Raw genomic sequence first — 7,845 nt, forward strand, 5'->3', positions numbered from 1 at the left:
AAAGAATTTAGGCCTATACGGGATTTGAACCAATGACCTCTGCGATATCGATGCAGTGCTCTACCAACTGAGCTAACAGCTGCTGTGAGTTCGATATTAGCCCGTGAAGTGATGAATAAATGACTGTGAATACTTGAAAATCATATATGTGAACTACAGACAAAGACTAGCTCCCTGAAAAACCAGACGAAAGGTTTAATCGCTAATAGATGCGTCAATCCCTCCTTTAACACGAGTTCTTCCCAGGGAATTTTCTTTCTGGTCCTCTTTAATAATTCAGCACAGCGAAGGAAGTATGAAAATTAATTAAACAAGAACATGTTCCTTTGTCGCAAGCAGCTGTTGATTTCCGTAAATAACATTTCAGTTTAATTTCAAATTAGCAACGAGTGTGAATTCCCCCTTGGCAAACACAAAGACATGGACTATATTTTTTTGTTTTTACAATATGATATGGGACAATATGATATGGAACAAATTCAAGACTTAAACTGGACTGTCTCTTTTGGCACTATGGCGTCAAAATCGACGTCAAGCACTTTCTTTTAATTATCGGGAAACTACTTGGAATAGTTTTATCGTAACACACAACACCGGCCTCAAACACATACTCTTAACTCCTCTTCGAAGTTTTATCTGATGCCTTCATATTACTAAGAGGAGAAAACATGAAAGCAAAATGTTTGCATACATTTTCTTCGATTATGACATTGTATTTTAGCATAGCGGCAAAAAAACCTTATTTTTGAAAACACATGGCTAGGGTTACCTAATCTGTCGTTAAATTGTTCTCGGAGATATGAAGACCATCGAAAACAGCCTGCGCAACTATCCTATTGAGCCTCTTTTTTTTTTTATCCAATAACTTATTTAACAACTGCGCTCTAAAATAATCGTGACTTAATGAGTCTGCTTTGAAAGTCCGAAGAACAACTCGAAGACTCGTAACTCAGCAAAGTGCTTCTCTAATTGTCTGCTTCACTGCTTGTCTCACTTCACTAATCTTCCAGCAGTATAGGAACGGTTTTTAAGGTCGAGTTAAAGTAAAGTAAAGTAACTGCTACTTTCTGTGTGACCACTGAGAGTAATGAATACGAATTTTTTAGTAAGAGCGATCACTAACAATTCTCCTTTGGTCATGACAATTAGTTTCCAATAATAAAGTAAAACAGGGTAATTTTTGTTATCGAGATGGAGAATAAGAGAATTGCCGGTTTATTTAGATATAATGTCATTATTTTGGGATGATGATCACTTGGAGAAATATTCCCTGTATGGGTGGTAGATTATGAATTCCAAAAAGCTCGGTCGACTTTATTCTGTTTTCGTTTCCCGTTTCTTGTCATGATTGCAGCGGAAAAATATTTCGTTAAGGCAGCAATTGTACAACGACGATCACTTAAACCCTATTTGCTACATAGCATCATAAAAGCTTCCTCACTATTATTAATCGTTAAAATACGTCAGATGATCGTCTGCTGTGTCAAAAAAGTCTTTTTTTGTGCCTAACTTGTCATATACATCACGTATGAAATAAGAATAAGAGACAAATATTTAAAGACATCTTTAAGATAATTTTTTTTCATGTTGCAACAAACAATCCGCTTTATTTAGCCTGCGAGAAGGCACTCACTATAAAGGCTTCAATACGAGTTACTTCACCCGTGAATAAGTTTGGCTTTCGAGTAACACGACTCGGGGGCGAAGGAACGCCGTGCCGCAGTGCTGATAATGAACCTGAAACCATCGAAGGCCGATGTTTATACAACCTTGTTTTTTATTAATATAGGCTGTCAATCAAATTTCAATATCATTTGTGTAAGGTTGAACCTTGAATCGTTATCAGCCTCAGCAAGCTGAAAATAAAAGTTTAAGCTAAGGATGTCAAACCTATGACAATCAGTCCAGTAATTTGAATTTGTACAACGATTCAAAATTAATGCATGGCAACAGATGATTTATTTAGGACATTTGAATGGAACTGTGTAATTAGTAACGTTTTGTGGCTCTTTTACCTCCATTTCGTCTCCGACAAAAGAAGAAACGAAACAAAAAAAAGCAAGAAATTACGTGTTCAAACAATTTTTCGCCGTTTCTTTTACATTCTTTATTTGTTCTCCCCTTTTGCCAAACACATTTAAGTGATTGTCCTGGAAAAATTATAAAAAAAGTTCGTCTAAATTTTTCTTTGCTAACGTCTCGTCTGCGTAAAGAGAAGAAAAATAGTTTGGTTTCTAGCAAGCTTTCATGTATACAGCAGTGACTGAATTCTTCATGTCGTAATTCCCCTGGGCGACTAGTCATTCTCCTCCAGTAACCAGAGTTATATGGCTATGCTTAAGGGAAAATGATTATCTATTGATCGAGAACGAAAATGAAGGAATGGATACTTAAAAACTATCAACACTCGATAAAAATATTTAACAATTATTTGCCGAAGATGAAGTGAATATTGTTGAATAATTCCCGAGAGGAAGTCGAGGTTAAAACCTACACCTAGTTAAACCTACATTAACAGCATTTATTATTTGTGAACCTAAGATCACTCTTGGTTGCTTGTTCAACTCCAGCGTATCTTTCCAGCTCTCCAAACTTCCTGCGTGCATCGTATATTAATGACCGCACACTGACGCACGAAGCAATTGTTAAAAATACCCTGTCAAAGATTAGGAAAAATTAGTTAACCACCACAGATACGCCGCCTCGTTTTAAGTTGGAAAAATTTTTTCGTTGCAAAAAAATTACTCTCTATAGATTAAACATTTTATTCCGGCTTCAAATCAGTCATTTCATTTACCAACGGAGGATTAGCTGAAAAAAAAAAAAGCCAGAAAGATTTCGTTAAAAGATGCGTCAATCCCTCCTTTAACAAGAGTTCTTTCCCAGAATTTTCTTTCTGATCCTCTCTGATAATTTAGTACCTTGAAAATTTAACAAGAACATGTTCGTCGCAGCCAGCTGTTGATTTCAGTAAATAACGTTTCAGTTTAATTTCAAATTAGCACTGAAAGAATTCCCTTGACAAACACAAAGACGTGGGCTATATTTTTTTGTTTTACAATATGATATGGGACTCCTAAGTCTTAAAAATCTATTTTATCACTTCTTCAATGGGTACATATACATGTTTTTAGGGCGATAATTAGATGGTATGGCATTGAAGCAAATTCTGAGCTCATACAAAAGCTTTGAAAAACGAATTAAAAAAAAAAAACGTTTGAGGAACTTTTGGACAGCAGTTAATCGCTCGGAAATGGAGGAATAAAATCCGTAAAACTCAGAGACAACCTAAAGATACACCAGCAACAAACTGAACATATGGTGACCTCTACACAATGATGCGAAACTTGTTTTCGCCGTTGTCATTATAACTTCAGCACATCGATCGATCTGTAAAAAAATTCCGTAACGAACAGAGATGGTCAATTTTATTTTATACACTTTCGTAACCTTCAGTTAAATGAACAAGTAACAGAAACTTTTTCACATAAGCTTTACGGATAATTTTCTGATCACAAAAAAACAAACAAATTCAAGACTAAAACTGGACTGTCTCTTTTGGCAATATGGCGTCAACATAAACGTCAAGCGCTTTCTTTTAATTATAGAAAAAATGAGTGAAATAATTTTCTCGTAATACATAACATCGGCCTCAAACACATTTCTTAAACTACTCTTGAAGTTTTATCTGATGCCTTCATATTACAAGAGGAGAAAACATGAAAGAAATTGTTTGCATATCTTTTCTTCGACCATGACATCTTGTATTTTAGCATAGCGGCAAGAAACTTTTTATTTTTAAAACACATAGCTGTGGTTACCTAGTCTGTCGTTAAATTATTTTCAGAGATATAAAGACTATCGACAACAGCCTGCGCAACTATTTTATTGAGCCACTTATTTGGTTTTATCCAATAACTTATTTAACGACTGCGCTCTAACAATAATCGTGACTTAATGAGTCTGCTTTGAAAGTCTGAAGAACAACTCAAGAAAGACCTAACTCAGCAAAGTGCTTCTCTAATTGTCTGCTTCACTGCTTGTCTCACTTCACTAATCTTCCAGCAGTATAGGAACGGGTTTAACGTCGAGTAAAGTAAAGTAAAGTAAAATAACTGCTACTTTCCGTGTGACGACTGAGAGTAATGAATATTTTTTTTAGTATGAGCGATCACAATTCCACTGTCCATATTGGTGCATAACAAACAACTAATGCTAACTGCACCCCAGTGCACTGTATACTGCCTTTCTGAATCGCGCCATGTTCAGTGCATTTGTTTTTGGCTCGGCTGTTGTTGATCTCGTACTTGTGCTTGATGATATCTGAGATGCAAAAAATCTTTGTGTACGATGCGAGTGATATTACCAGGCAAAATGATATAACTAGGCTGCTGTACAAAAGATTATACGGTGATCAAAAAAATCCACTTAAAGAGGCGACAAGGTTAAAAAAACCCAAAAGGTAGTTACAATAATATACGTGCGCTTCAAAGTTACAATTTGTTTGTATCTCAGTCCCAACAACAGGGCGAGAAGTCTGTCCACGCTTATGGCCGTCATCGTCATCAAGACACTAAAAAAAAATACATAGCCTGTGATGTGGCTGCGTCCCAATGCGCGTATCGACAAAGGCTCCAGTGTTCTTGAAAACGGACATCCAATATAGAGCATGAGAGGCTGGGAAACAAGACCAACCAACAGATCAGTGGTTGCCAGACAACGATACAGGAGTTTGGACGGCGGATGCAGGGAAGATTCTTTGTAAAGGGCAACAAGGATGAGAGAATTTCCAGCAAATGCGTAATGGAGAGGAAATGTCAACCGCAACGAAGCAAATTGATAGTTGTTGTTGAAGCCCACCCACCAAAGAGGGAGAGCATAGCAGTTTCTTGAAAAATGATTTCGTGTGACTTCCACCGCTACTGAAATTTGTTGTGGACATAATTCTGTCTTCGGCGTTTCTCTTGCGTCCTAGCTGACAGTCGCATAAAAAATTTCTGTTGGAGTAAAAAGAATCAATTTTCCCGAGAACCTTTGGGTGCCTCTGTTATGAAATAGCAATTAAAGGCAAATATAGAAACATCTGTTATTTCAGTGTTTTTACAGTGCGGCAAAGTCGCTCTTTTATCAGAATTAAATCCATTATAATGGATGCTAATCAACGGTCCATATCTTTTGCGTTATGTTAAGACTTGAATTATTATCAGTGATGGAAAGCTAAAACTGCAAAAGCTCAAGCTGGCGATGTCAATTGTACTAGGAGAAAAATTGAATTCGTGACAATCACCGAATGTACTACGTAGACTACACAACTATTTAAAATTATGTACAGCCACACATACAAACTTGTTTCAAAATATTTGAAATTAACTGTTTATCTAATTGCGCTGTGTGGCTTTTTTTCTCTCCGTTTCGTATCCGAACTAGAACTAAAAACAAAATAGTAACAAGATCAAGTTATTACGCCAGCAAACAATTTTCTGCAATTTCCTCTTTCACTTCAACTGTTGTCCTTCTTCTTTGGCCAGCAAATTTTATATTGATTATCCCGGATAATGACGAACGAAAGATGGCCTTCTAGAACCTATCTGCATTTTTTTTTTCTAATGTCTTGTCAAAATATGACGAGAAAAATTTATTTCCATATCAAGTAAGTTTACATGTAAAGGGAAGTTATTCGGTTGTTGTTCAGGCGATACTCTTGAGCAATTAACAATTCTCCCTTGGTCATGACAATTAGTTTCCAATAATAAAGTAAACAGGGTAATTTTTTTATCGAGATGGAGAATAAGAGAATTGCCGGTTTATTTAGATATAATGTCATTATTTTGGGATGATGATCACTTGGAGAAATATTCCCTGTATGGTGGTAGATTATGAATTGCAAAAAGCTCGGTCGACTTTATTCTGTTTTCGTTTCCCGTTTCTTGTCATGATTGCAGCGAGAAAAATATTTCGTTAAGGCAGCAATTGTACAACGACGATCACTTAAACCCTATTTGCTACATAGCAATCATCTAAAAGCTTCCTCACTATTATTTAATCGTTAAAATACATCAGATGATCGTCTGCTGTGTCAAAAAAGTCTTTTTTTGTGCCTAACTTGTCATATACATCAGTATGAAAAAGAATAAGAGACAAATATCTAAAGACATCTTTAAGATAATTTTTTTTCATGTTGCAACAAACAATCCGCTTTATTTAGCCTGTGAGAAGGCACTCACTATAAAGGCTTCAATACGAGTTACTTCGCCCGTGAATAAGTTTGAGGCTTCGAGTAACACGACTCGGGGGCGAAGGAACGCCGTGCCGCAGTGCTGATAATGAACCTGAAACCATAGAAGGCCGATGTTTATACAACCTTGTTTTATTAATATAGGCTGTCAATCAAATTTCAATATCATTTGTGTAAGGTTGAACCCTGAATCGTTATCAGCCTCAGCAAGCTGAAAATAAAAGTTTAAGCTAAGGATGTCAAACCTATGACAATCAGTCCAGTAATTTGAATTTGTACAACGATTCAAAATTAATGCATGGCTACAGATGATTTTTTTAGGACATTTGAATGCAACTGTGTAATTAGTAACGTTTTGTGGCTCTTTTACCTCCATTTCGTCTCCGACAAAAGAAGAAACGAAAAAAAAAAAAAGCAAGAAATTACGTGTTCAAACAATTTTTCGCCGTTTATTTTACATTCTTTATTTGTTCTCCCCCTTTCGCCAAACACATTTAAGTGATTGTCCTGGAAAAATTATAAAACAAAGTTCGTCTAAATTTTCTTTGCTAACGTCTCGTCTGCGTAAAGAGAAGAAAAATAGTTTGGTTTCTAGCAAGCTTTCATGTATACAGCAGTGACTGAATTCTTCATGTCGTAATTCCCCTGGGCGACTAGTCATTCTCCTCCAGTAACCAGAGTTATATGGCTATGCTTAAGGGAAAATGATTATCTATTGATCGAGAACGGAAATGAAGGAATGGATACTTAAAAACTATCAACACTCGATAAAAATATTTAACAGTTATTTGCCGAAGATGAAGTGAATATTGTTGAATAATTCCGAGAGGAAGTCGAGGTTAAAACCTACACCTAGTTAAACCTACATTAACAGCATTTATTATTTGTGAACCTAAGATCACTCTTGGTTGCTTGTTCAGCAACTCCAGCTTATCTTTCCAGCTCTCCAAACTTCCTGTGTGCATCGTATATTAATGACCGCACACTGACGCACGAAGCAATTGTTAAAAATACCCTGTCAAAGATTAGGAAAAATTAGTTAACCCCACAGATACGCCGCCTCGTTTTAAGTTGGAAAAAATTTTCGTTTTTGCAAAATAATTACTCTCTATAGATTAAAAGTGCCTCAGGTATAAAATGGCAATAAGTAGAAAATGGAGAGACATCTGTAGTATTATTCTTTTAAAAGAACGACGAACAATCTCCTTTTACTTGGATCAACTTTCACTGATATAGAGCTAACCTGGTGTCCAAATAATTCGTGTGAAGTTCAGACTTGTATCATTAGTAGCCATGAAGAACTGGAAATAAAAATTTCAAGCTGGCGATTTTACTTGGTCTTAGAAAAGTTGGATTGGAGACAATCTGCGAATACATCAAACAATTCAAATTTATATTTTGGTCACAGATGCAAACGTATTAATGTTTGAGTCGATTTGTAAAGACGTGCTTTTTTCTTTCCGTTTTGTTTTGCGTCTACGGACTTATATTAAAAACAAAACCGTAACAAGATGTTATGCCGCGCGCCAAACCATTTTTTTAATTTCGTTCTCTACCAGCCTTTTTTCCTTTCGTCAGGAAAGTTATAATGGTATTTTTTTAAACAAAAA

Source organism: Pocillopora verrucosa, chromosome 12 (assembly GCF_036669915.1).
Source record: "Pocillopora verrucosa isolate sample1 chromosome 12, ASM3666991v2, whole genome shotgun sequence".
NCBI lineage: Eukaryota > Metazoa > Cnidaria > Anthozoa > Scleractinia > Pocilloporidae > Pocillopora > Pocillopora verrucosa.